Source organism: Elephantulus edwardii, unplaced genomic scaffold, assembly GCF_000299155.1.
Source record: "Elephantulus edwardii isolate Elephantulus edwardi_28Jun2011 unplaced genomic scaffold, EleEdw1.0 scaffold00056, whole genome shotgun sequence".
In the NCBI taxonomy this organism is placed as follows: domain Eukaryota; kingdom Metazoa; phylum Chordata; class Mammalia; order Macroscelidea; family Macroscelididae; genus Elephantulus; species Elephantulus edwardii.
The window spans coordinates 9,736,051-9,748,527 of NW_006399806.1; the positions used below are offsets into that span (position 1 = coordinate 9,736,051).

Here is a 12,477-nt window from a genome sequence, read left to right on the forward strand (position 1 = left end):
ACTGTCTCCTGTGTTCCATGGGTCTGTCCTTCACTCTCTTTCAATGACTATGAGCAATACTGCCAATTAGCTCAGAATGTACTATGTGGGTGGAAAAAACAACAACAACCCACTCAAAAAAACCCTCTCCTACCCTGTACTTTCATTTCACTTCCTTGGAAAATCCTTTGCTATTACTTGAAAGATTACAGAAGACTCCACAGTGCAGAAATAGTTTCTACTTTCCAGAGCCAGGCACACGTTGGATGAGTCCTGCTTGATTTTTCCTGCTGAATGGGTAGGAGCACACTTGCTACCTTTTATGAACTCTAATTGCTTCACTTATAAAATGGCTGTAGTAAGATTAAGATAAAAGCCTCACAAATCATTGAAGAAGCATCGAACAATGGAAAATCTTAAACACATTTTTGTTGTGTATGAACCTGCTTATTGTTAAAGGAAGGAAAACACAAAAGTCAGTCACTGGTTCTAAGGAGATGAAAGAGGCAATAGTCACTCTCCCACTGACTAGCTATGCTAAGTGGGCAAGGTTGTAATCTGTCTCTCAAATACTTCTTCCATAAAATAAGGATATTAAGGCTGCTGGTGAGCAGATTCTAACTCACAGTGACTCCTCTTTGGATTACTAATATTATAAATCTTTAAGGAAGGAAATTTTAATTTTTTTTTTCCTGCAGAGTTGCTGGTGGATTTAACTACTAACCCTTCGGTTAACAGTGACCCAGGTAATGCTCTACACAAATAATAATAATAATAAATAATAACAACTATTAAAAAAACCCCAATCTCACTGCTTTTGAGTCAGAATGGACTCACTGCTGAGTCACCAGCAGGTTTTCAGAAGCGAGCGGTAAATTGCATGGAAGCTGCAAAGCGGAGCTGCTGGCGGGTTCAAACTGGTCTTTGAGTTAATAGCACAACTCTACGAATAGGCCACCACATCATTTATACTAATAATTGTTGTTACAGGCCATCGAGGTGGAAACAATTAACAGCTGACCCTCCATCAGTTTTCAGAGATTATAAATCGCATGGGAGAACGCTGCCCATCTTTTGCCCACAAGGTAGCTGGTGGACTCAAACTTCATGTCTTTGGGTTGGCAGTGCAACTCCTTACCACTAGGCTATCAATGCTCCTTATACTAGCATTAGTATCTTCTGAATGTGATTGTTTAAAGACAAAACTATTATTTGAAAAGTGCCTAGAATATGGTAACGTAGAAGTGATATAGATATCATGACTAAAGTCTTATCACTATCATCAAGATCATTACTGTTGCTTAAAGACGACCTTGAATATAGCAAATTTCATGAACGAGACAATCTTTGGGAAATGGCTGATAGCAGAGGATTTTGATTGTTGGCCTATATGCACTACCTTTAAGAGGGGTTTATTACGTTACTTATTTTAAAAATATTTGGGATCAAGCCTTTGATTTCTTTCAGAAAGCAGAGATGAAGCATAAAGTAGGCAGGTCCTGTGAACCAACTGGTCACTAGAAAGATGGCAATGAGCTGAATATTCATTAGACTTCAGTAGATCACAATTATCAAAGGCATCTTTTCAGAACGGAGCAGAGTGGTGTGAAGAACCTTGTGGTAAACGAGGAGTATCACTCATTCATATTCACTCCCCCTCCCTGGGGGGAGATGACACTTCTCAGCACCCTTGTGGATCCTAACACACGCTCTAACCAATGAAAAGAGAGTGCAGCTGCTTGTGTCATTAACCTGCAGTACTGAAAACCAGCATGTAATGTGTTGTTCTCTTTGTCCTTCTTGAACAAGATCAGCAACAACAGACACAGAAATTATTCCATCAGCCTGAACACCAGAGTGAAGACTGTATGTAAGAGAGCCACAGCTGATTTGAACACACATGTAGGGCATGTAACATAGAAGCCGGTGGTATTGTAAGCCTCTGAAATTTGAAGATCACCTTTTACCACAGCATCAGCTGTCTGACTCATTTAATTTTAGGAAGATTAAGCAATTTGCCATGGCAAAGAGGTTTCATTGAAATAAAGGTAATCCCACACACTTAGCTCTTCTTTCCCGAGTAGAACAGATATTCCTAGTACTGACTTCACATAAAGACAGTGAAGAGCATTTGGGGCAGCGCCTGCTTGACATTGCCGTGGAAAGCACTGTCTGATACTGCCTTCACTCACACACCAGCAGCCTGGGCTGCGGTCTGAAGAGAGAGGGACAACTTGACCAAAGCAAGCCAGAAAAAGCACACGCTGCCTTCTATCGATTTAAATGCAAGATACAGTAGTCATCAGAGTACTGTGTGCAGAGGAAAATCAAGGGCAAAATAATTTTGCAGAGAAAAATGAGTCCTTTTCCAAAGTTATGAAGAGTTAAGCTATACTGTATGCAGCAGTGTTAATAAGAGCAACTAAAATGAGTTGTCCATAGCTTAAAAGGAGCCCTGGTGGCACAATAGTGAAGCATTCAGCTGCTGAGTGAAAGGTAGGTGGTTTGAATTACCCAAAAGATTTGAAGGAGGGAGACTTCTGTAAAGACTGTTGTTAGTAAAAAGCCAGCAAGCTGCTTTTGAGGAGACAGAACTGCCCCACAGGCTTCTAAGTCTGAAATCTTTACAGAAGCAGATGGCCACATTTTTCTCCCATGGAGTCATTGATGGGTTCAAATTACCAACCTTTTGGTTGACAGATGAACAAGTAACCACAGTGCTACCTGGACCCCTGCCATAAAGGTTACGGCCAAGAAAATCTTATAGAGCCATTCTCCTCTGTCACATGCGTGCTATGAACTGGAGACAACTCCAAAGCTCTAAACAACCTCCACCTACTTTAAAAGAAGAAGAGGGGGAGCTCCTTAGTGTTAAAAGGAAAATTCTATAAAAATGGGTTATTGCTAAATCAAACTGAATTGGTCTGGATGAAGACTGATACTGCAAACTAACAAAACCCATCACTGGCAAGACAATGCTAACTTACAGTGACCGTGGAAAACAGAGCAGAACGGCCTGTCTGAGGGGTTTCCCAGGCTCTAAATGTTAGATAGAAAAAAAGATTTGGATGGGGGGGAGGGGGAATGGAGAAAGGGAGGAAAAGAGGGGGTGGGAGAGAGAGAGAGGGAGGGAGGGAGGGAGGGAGAGAGAGAGAAATTTGGTTCCAAGAAATGAATGGGCCTTTTCTGAAAGGGACTCCCAAGTAAGCGCGCGGAGGTCAAAAGGCATGAGGGTAGTCAGGGGCAGTTTCTCTTTATCGGGGTTTTAGGGAGGACTAAGAAAATAGTTTGCCTCTGGAAACTCTATGAACTTGGAGAAACGATGAAAGTTATACAAGTGTTCAGGTCTTTCCTTCATAGGGTCTCTATGAATTGTCTATGACTTGATGGCATTTAACAACAACAAGAAGAAGGAAGAGGGTATTTTGCTCCAAATTTGGGGCTGTTAATTAACTTGGGTATGGGCTTTTGTGATTAGGCCTAGAGCCTTATCAAGATCTGGTCTGGTCTCCTGTCTAGTGGTCTTAGACATTATCAGGTTTCTTCAAGAAGTGATCAGGCCTGGGGGCAACTGTGACAGTCTTCCTCCAGTAAACCCCTCTAGAATCAGACCTCCATGTTTTGTACCAAGTTGGGGGTTCAAGCTGCTGACATGTGGGTGGGCAGCTGAGGGCTTTAACCTGGCACCTTCAGGGATCCTTAAAAAAGGCTGATAAAGCATCGTATGTCTTTTACTCAAAGTCAAATACCTCTGTTATAACAGCAGCAAGTGGAGACTCCATTCCCAGTCGACACTGCAGAATTAGGGCTCACAGAGTGACTAGAACAAGCCATCAATAACATGCTTATTGGCTCATGTCTTGCTCGCAGTGGTTTATGTCAGGGTTGCTCAAGGTGACAAGATCCTCCTTCCCTAAGGAGAACTACTTGTGTGTCCTTGCCCCACTCCCAGTGCGTGGCCCCAGCCGAGGTCCCCCAAATGCAGAGAGGACCTTGAGGATGTGAAGAAGACAGAACAAGATTCCCTGGACCTGAAATCCTACATTAATGAAGCCTGGCCTTGATGAGCAGAAGCAGAAGCCAAAAGAACTTAAAAGAACTTAATTCATTCAGTTAAAAATGAAATCTAAACATTCTTTTTCCCCCTCCAGAAACTATTCAGGGCTAAACCTTTCAATGAAATCTAAACAAAGTTTCCATAAGGCAGTTTAGCAGCACAAAAGCTATTAATCTCAATGGAACTCAAACAGCCAGGAGGAATAGAAAAAGAATAGTCTTACACACAGCTAACAAAGCAAAAGTCCTTGTACCTTCAACTTCCTAGTAATTACAAGCCCAGCATGTCCTTCCAGATGTAATCTACTTGGGTTTACAGTACATTCCCAGGTTTGACAAAACAAAGCAATATTTGTCTTTAATTTCAAATTCCCCTTTCAATCTGCCATTTCTGATTAAAAAGTCCCCTATCACAGACAGAAAAAACCCCCCACAAAACCCAAACAAAACAAAACAAAACCAAAAAACCAAATCCCAAGCATCCTAATGTCTTACTATGTGGTCCGAAGGATATAGAAAACAAAATGAATGCATTTCTTGGAGCCCCTGAATAGTGTAGCTAACACGTTCAACTAGTTAAACATGGAAGTTTAAGTTGATGCAGAAGTGTATATGGAAAAGAAAACAAACAAACAAAGGCATGAAAATCAGTCATCAAAAAAACCCTTGGAAGCAGACACACGGAGTCTCCATGAGAGTGAGAGCCAACTGTTTTCTTGTTTTGAGATTTTGTTTTTTTTTAAAAACATCAAATTGTGTTCAAAATAACCTGTGGAACTTTTTCACATGCGCCTGAGTGAGGAATTGTTGGTGAAATCTCCACACTCTGACCCAAAGTGTTCTTTCCTCAACGCAGCCCTTGAAGAGCACTTGAACTGTGACCTTCTTCTGCGTCTCTTATGATGGAAAAAAAACTCCATTGAAGGTCTAGGGGAGGATGGGGTCCAGGAGGAGGTAACAACTCAGGGGCATCGGAGAACTTCCAGAACTAAACTATCTAAACAACAGTAGGAAGCTCAAAAACATTCTTCCTAGATGGTCACTGCTTAGGACAAGAAGCAGCAGCTTATTTTATTTTTTTTTATTGCTGGGGGAAATACCCTTGCTCTGGTGGTGAAGTTCATAGAGAATCATACTACTAACCCAAAGACTTGTCTCTTTTATTGTTCAAATGCAACAGTTGTTAAGTGAGAGAAAGATGGCCAATCTCCTCCTCTGCAATCCCTTGTTGTTGTTGCTGTTGTTATGTGCTGTCAAGTCACCTGCAACTCATAGCGACCCTACGTACAACAGCCATAAACCCTGCCCTGTCCTGTGCCAATCTCATTGTCTCTGACACACCTACCCCATTACCTCAGTCACTGTATCAATCCATCTCATCGAGGGTCTTCCTCTCCTGTGCTGTCCCTTCACCCTACCAAGCATGATATCCCTCTTCAAGGACTGGGGTCCCTCCTTGCAACATGTCCAAAGTATGTCAAACGAAGCTTCAGAATCCTTGACTCCAAGGAGCAGCCTGCCTTCACCCTCTCCAAGACAAACTTGTTCGTTTTCTTGGCAGTCCACGGTACATTCAATACTCTTACCCAATATCACAGCTCAAAGGCAACAATTCTCCTTCTATCATCCCTACTCATTGTCTAGCTTTCTGATGCACAGCAAGTGATTGCAAAGACCATGGCATGTATTAGGCACACCTTAGTCTCCAGACTGACATTGTTGCTCTTCTGTATTTTAGCAAGGTCTCTAACAGCAGACTTTCCAATTGCAATACATCTTTTAATTTCCTGGTTTCTGGCGCTAAGAGTGTTGATTGTGGAGCCAAGCAAACTAAAGCTGTCAACAATCTCAATCTCTTCATCATCCATCTTGATGCTGCCAGTTGGCCCAGTGGTGAGAATCTTTGTTTTCCTGATACTGAGCCTCAGTCCATACTGAAGGTTGCAGTCCCTGACCTTCTATAGCAGGTGCTTCAGGTCCTCCTCAGTTTCAGCAAACAGGGTTGTGTCATGTGCATAACGGAGATTGTGTTGATTAGTCCTCCTCCAATCCTGATGCCACATTTCTCCTCATAGAGCCCAGCCTCTTGGATAATCTGTTCTGCATAAAGATTGAAAAGTCAAGGAGATAAGAGACATCTCTGGCATACACCCTTCCAAGTTTTGGACCATGCATTGTTTTCTTGCTCTGTTCTGATGACTGCCCTAGTTCAAGTGTAGGTTTCGCATTAGCACGATTAAGTGTTCTGGGATTCCTATTCTTCTCAGAGTTAGCCACAGTTTGTTGTGATCCACACAATCAAACGTCTTTGCATAATCAATGAAACACAGACAGACATTCTTCTGGTACTAACTGTTTTCAGCCAAGATCCATCTAACATTAGCTACAATATCCCTAGTACCATGACCCCTTCTAAACCCAGCCTACATTTCTGGTAGTTCCCTGCTGATGTGCTATTCCCGTTGTTTTTGGATAATCTTCAGCAGAAACTTGCTTGCATGTGATATCAACGATATTGTTCAATAATTTCCATACTCTGGTGAATCATCTTTCTTTGGAATGGGAACAAATATAGGTCCCTTCCAGCCCAATGGCCAGGTGGTTGTCCTCCAGATTTCCTGGCACAGCTTGGTGAGCACATCTAAGGCAGCATCTGTTAGTTGAAATATGTCAACTGGTATGCCACCAATTCCTGGGGCCTTATTTTTAGCCAATTCTTTAGCCTTTAAAAATCTGCTGGAGGGTCAGCTATTAATCGGTTCTGACTTGCTGGTAATTGAATGAGACTATATATAGGGGAAAAGTCACTAAAACACAATGGTAGAGATCTGGACACTTTCTTCTGTACCAAACTTCCTGTCACCAAGTCCATTCTGACTCATAACAACTCTATAGGACAAAGTAGAACTGTTCCATGGGAGTTTCTCTTTTTCCCTCTCATTGCCCTGGATGGAGTTGGAACCAATTTTTCACTGACCCTCCACTGGGCTTAACCTTTGCATTCAAATCATCCAAGATGCCCTGCTTTTTTACTTCCTTACAGATTAGGCCACCACAGAGCCAAAATCAATTCAAAGCTGACCTTCAAATGACTTTCTAAGGCTGCAAATGGCACACGTGGAGATTGCTCACCTTTCTCCCCTGGTGCTGCTAGTGATTTTGCAGTGCCAGCGAGGTGTGGCGTTGGGGTTAGCAGCACAGTCGGAGTTCCCTACAGCTGCCTTACAGAATGTAAACCCCAACATAAACCGACTGCCACATCTTCTTCCATGGAGTCACTGGTAGGCTGGCAACACAGCACTTTCCAATTGTGTCATCAGGGCCATTCTATCTCTGTTGCAGTCTTCAGATGAGGACTGAATTTAGGGGGTTTTGCCATTACATGGCTGAATAGTGACTTTTACTTGAGGAAGTATCAATTTTGAAGGACTTCCTTTTTATACATATCATGTGGAATCAAGTAAGTGCATAAAGAATACTTGCTGAGCTGAAGTGCTTGACAGAGAGAACCAGAGTTCAGTGCCAGGCTTTATCTTAAGACATTACTAGACTATTTGGCAGGGATGCCCCCACTTATCCTAATCAACTGAGGTTACAAGCCTAACTTACTCCAGACCTATAATAAAGGGAAAAATTATCATACAAAGCTGATTATTTTTTGCTTGTTTGACAACTATTTTATTTTTTGTGCTTTATTTTTTCCACTAATTTAAAAAACTTGAATGCAAATTCTAACAAATTCTTTCAATTTCCCTCACCCCACTATCCATAAAATTGTACAATCCAATAATTAATCCCTCAGCTTCCAGCCTCTCCCACCCCTGCTGGATCCTCATACTCATTATACAATAACAGTTTTATATAATATTTATCCTTATTGGACTGAATTCACTCAGCATAATGGGCTCTAGTCTCTCTCAAGTTAGGTAATAATTTACAAAGCTATTGCTCTGGCATGCTGCATAGCATTCCATTGTGTGAATATACCATAATTTTTCAATTCATTCGTTTGTGGTTGGACATTTGGGCTGTTTCCATGTTCTTATGATGGTGAATAATGCTGCTATGAACATTGGTGTACAATCTCAGTTTGTGCCTCAGTTCTCATATTCTCAGGGTATATTCCAAGTAGTGGAATAGCTGGATCATATGGAATTTCTATGTTCAGCTTTCTGAGGAAGCACCAAACTGCCTTCCAGAATGGTTGCACCATTTTACAGTCCCACCAACAATGTATAAGAGTTCCTTTCTCGCCACAACCTCTCCAACATTTATCACTTGCTGCCCTGTTAAACTTTGCCACTCTTACTGGAGTGAGATGGTACCTCATTATGTTTTGGTTTGTTTTTTTTTAAATTTTTATTTATTTTCTCATTGTGGTTTTGATTTGCATCTCTCTGATTGCCAGTGATTTGGAGCATTTCTTCATGTGTCTGTTTGACATTCAAATATCTTCCTCTGTAAAAATTCTTTCCATGTCTTTTGCCCATTTTGTAATTGGTTTATCAGTCTTTTTCTTGTGGAGGTCCAGTATTCTATAATCTTTTGTTATAGCTGATCCTTGAATGAGGACTGGGCTCAGGATATCAAAGAGAAAAAAGCTCTAAAGAGTTTATAAGAAACATTAGGTACCTCTGGTCCTATTAATGAGATCTGAGACAAGAATGTTGTGCCAGATAATTTGCATCTCTGACTTATCATTTCAAATGATAGAATTAAGAATAACTGTCAGTGGTGTAGGAATCCTAATGGCATAATCTGTTACATGCTGGGCTGCTAAATAAAAAGTCAGCAGTTTGAATCCAAAAGCCACTTCATGGGTGAAAGATGATGGATTCTGCTTTTATAAAGATTTACAATTTCAGGAGCCTTATAAAGTGAGCTGTTGCCATGAGTGAGAACTGGCTCAATGGCAACTGTTGATGGCTTACTTTTTGCCTTCCTGACCTATTATTTAATAGGCTCAATCTTAAGAAAAAGTGTAGAAGCCATGGCACTAAGAGACATTATCACCAATGTCAGATGGACCTTGGCTGAAAGCAAAGATTACCAGAGGAATATCTATCCGTGCTTCATTGACTAAGCAAAGGCATTTGACTGTGTAGATCACAACAAATTGAATCTTGAGAAGAATGGAAATCCCAGAACACTTGATTGTGCTCATGCAAAATCTATACTTAGATCAGGAGGTTGTTGTAAGAACAGAGAACGGAAACACTGCATGATTCAAAATTAGGATAGGTTGTATCCTATCTCCATACTTTTTCTTTCTATATGCAGAGCAATAATTCGAGAGGCTGGACTTTGTAAGGAGCAGTTTGGCATCAGTATTGGAGGAAGACTTATCAACAACTTGTGTTATACAGATGATACAACCTTGGTTTTCCAAACTGAGGAGGCCCTGAAGTATTTGCTGTAGAGGGTCAAGAACTGTAGTCTTCAATATGGATTGAAGTTTAACATCAAGAAGACAAAGATTCTCAACACTGGGCCAATTGGCAGCACCATAATAATGGAAAAGAGATTGAGCTTGTTAACAATTTCAACTTGCTCAGTTCCACAATCAAAACTCTTGACACCCTCAGTCAGGAAATCATAAGATGAACTGCACTGGGCAAGTCTGCTATCAGAGACCTCTCCAGAGTACTGAGGAGCAATGATGTCAGTCTGGAGATTAAAGTGTACCTGATCTAGGCCATAGCCTTTACAATTACATGCCATGCACCAGAGAACTGGACAATGACTAAGGATGACAGAAGAATTTATGCCTTTGAGTTGTGTTGCTGGAGAGTAGTCATGAACAGACCATGGACCACCAACAGAACAAATAGGTCTATCTTGGAGATAGTAAAACCAAGTTTCTCCTTCGAGGCAAGGATTTTGAAGCTCCATCTGACATACTTTGGGCACATGGTGGAGGGACTGGTTCTTAGGGAAGGAAATCACGCTTAGAAGGGTGGATGGACAGTGCAGGAGAGAAAGACCCTGGATGAGATGATTGATACAGTAACTGGGGCAATGGGGGTAGGTGTGTCAGATCAGTGAGATCGGCTCACAACAGGGCAGGCTTCAGAGTTATTGTACATAGGGTCGCTATGAGTAGGTAGCAACTCAATGGCACATAACAATAACAACAACAATACTGATCTCAATTAGATTTCTGTTTAATAGTTAAACAGTCATTACTATCCTAGAAATGAATTCATTCGCTAAAAGAAGGAAACTGTGGGGAAAAATTATTTACGGATTTCATATCATGTAGTAAGCAATGATTTGAAAGTTTGATGTTTTTTCATTAAGTGAAGTAAAGTTTTTCTTCTAAATTAAATTATGCTAGCCAGAGGTTTGATCTGTAAAGTCTGAAAATGAAGGATGACCTCACGGTAGGGAGACTTGTAAAACATTTTGTTACTCTACCACCACAGCACAATTTTCCTCTTTATCTTGTGGTGTATACCCTCAAGACCTATTTCAGGACATGAGATAGTTCTGAGGGAGCTCTGGCAGCACAGGCCACAGGAAGATACATTACTACCCCAGAAGCTGTGTTTCTCTGGTGGTTTGAATGCACAAATGGCTGCAATGGAGAAATACGGGCAGTGTCTTCCTCTGCAAGTTATAACCTCAGAAGCCCAACGGAGGGTCAGTTATGAGTGGAAACTGCTACAGTGACAATGAATTTTATGAGATGTTGTTTTTAAGGGTCACAATGGATAAGCACTCAGCCTCTAAGTAAATGGCTGCTGCCTTCAACTATCCCAGAGGCTTCAGCTCCATTAGAAAGACCCTAGCAACCTGTTCCTGTAAAGATCATAGCTTAGAAAGCCCGCCATGGCAGTTCTACTCTGTTACGTGGTGTTATTGTTAGTTTAAATCAACTCAAGAGCACTTAACAACAACAGACAATTCTTATGCTCTCCACAGCTTTTAAGGTGTTCAGGAAGGCACAGCCACTATGACTACTTCAAAACATTTTTTTCTTGAGTTTTCTATTTTACCATCCTAAACTGTATCATTATCTTCTACTGTTCAGTCTCTCTCTTGCTCTCTGTTTGTGTCTCTGAGAAAAATCTAGTGTCTAAAAATGTTAAAAACATTTTAGAATTGACAAAACTGTATTACAGAGAAGATAAAGACACACTTATGGTAACTAAGGAATCAAGGTTAGCACTGATTTGAAACAGAAATTGTACAGAAGTTATACAGCAAAACTGGCATGATGCCACTTGGGTAGCTGACGGGTGTGGGTGAGAAAGGAGCCTAACTTCAAATAAAAAGGGTTTTAAGATCTCAAAACAAGAAGAGGTACAGAAAAGAGGCTGTGAGGCTGAACATTAAGGCAGCAGCTGCTCTGAACTCAATCTGATGACCTTCATCTAAGACAAGAAAGAGGGCTAGTCCCCATGTCTAATTTTGAACTGAAAGAAGAAATACAATCTGGACACATCACTAGGGAGAAAATATGCCTGAAAGTATTGAATACAATAGTATTCAAGATACTTTTAGGCATATTTTGTATGACTGTATGCTAAGCCTTTGAACCACTACCAAAATGGTGATTGTAAATCACAAGACAAAGGAAAAAGAGTAAAATAACAGCCTGAGTAAGAGATACAAAGTACCACTGATAAATTTTAGGCCCTCTAAACAGTTTGTGAAGGGTCTCCGGTGGCTTAGTGGTAAGGAGTGGTGCTGTCAACCCAAAGGTACACTATTTGAGTCCACTTGCTGCTCCACATGAGAAGGAAGGATAACCTCCTCTCAGGCAGTGTGCTGCCTCTTAAATTCATTGGAGGATCAGCTGTGAGTTAGTTGGTCCTGACTTGATGATACACAATAATAATCAGTTTGAGGGGGACTCTGTGCACAGTATGCAGGGAGGTGGGCTGCTAACACGGAGATAGCACCTCTCTGGTGGATCAAGTCCACAGATGGCTTGATAGGAGAAAGATGGGCAATCTTGTTCACTTAAGATATACAGCTTCTGAAAATACACGGAAGGGTCAGCTATAAGCTGGTTCCAAATCAAAGGAATGATGAGGGAGAGTGAACCAGTTTGAGAGGCAGATCATTTGGGGGAATGGTGCTTCGCTTTATGTTGAGGAGTGTTTAGAAAGTTACAAGGGAACTGGAGGTTCACCCATATTACTGGTGACTGAGTGATGAAAGCTGTATTCAGTCCTCTGTTTCTGTTTCTTTTATTGGGAGCACATGTCTTAATGCTGAGTTCTTTGAAAGAGCATTATTCTATTGGGGTGGGTGAATGCACAAAGAAGCATACAACCCACCAAAAAAGAAGTGTTATTTTTTTGTTTGGTTTTTATCAATGTAGTTGTTGTTATGTGCCACCGAGTTGCTTGCGACTCATAGCGACCCTATGTACAACAGCCCTAAACTGCACTCTGTCCTGTGCCAATCGCACTGTCTCTGACAATCCCATCC

The 12,477-nt window shown here is 41.2% G+C and overlaps 1 protein-coding gene across 1 annotated transcript in view; it reads right to left on the reverse strand.

The window, feature by feature from the left end:
- ARHGAP42 (Rho GTPase activating protein 42) overlaps positions 1–12,477 on the reverse strand; it is a 403,816-nt gene that overhangs the window by 35,471 nt on the left and 355,868 nt on the right. The window lies entirely within an intron of this gene.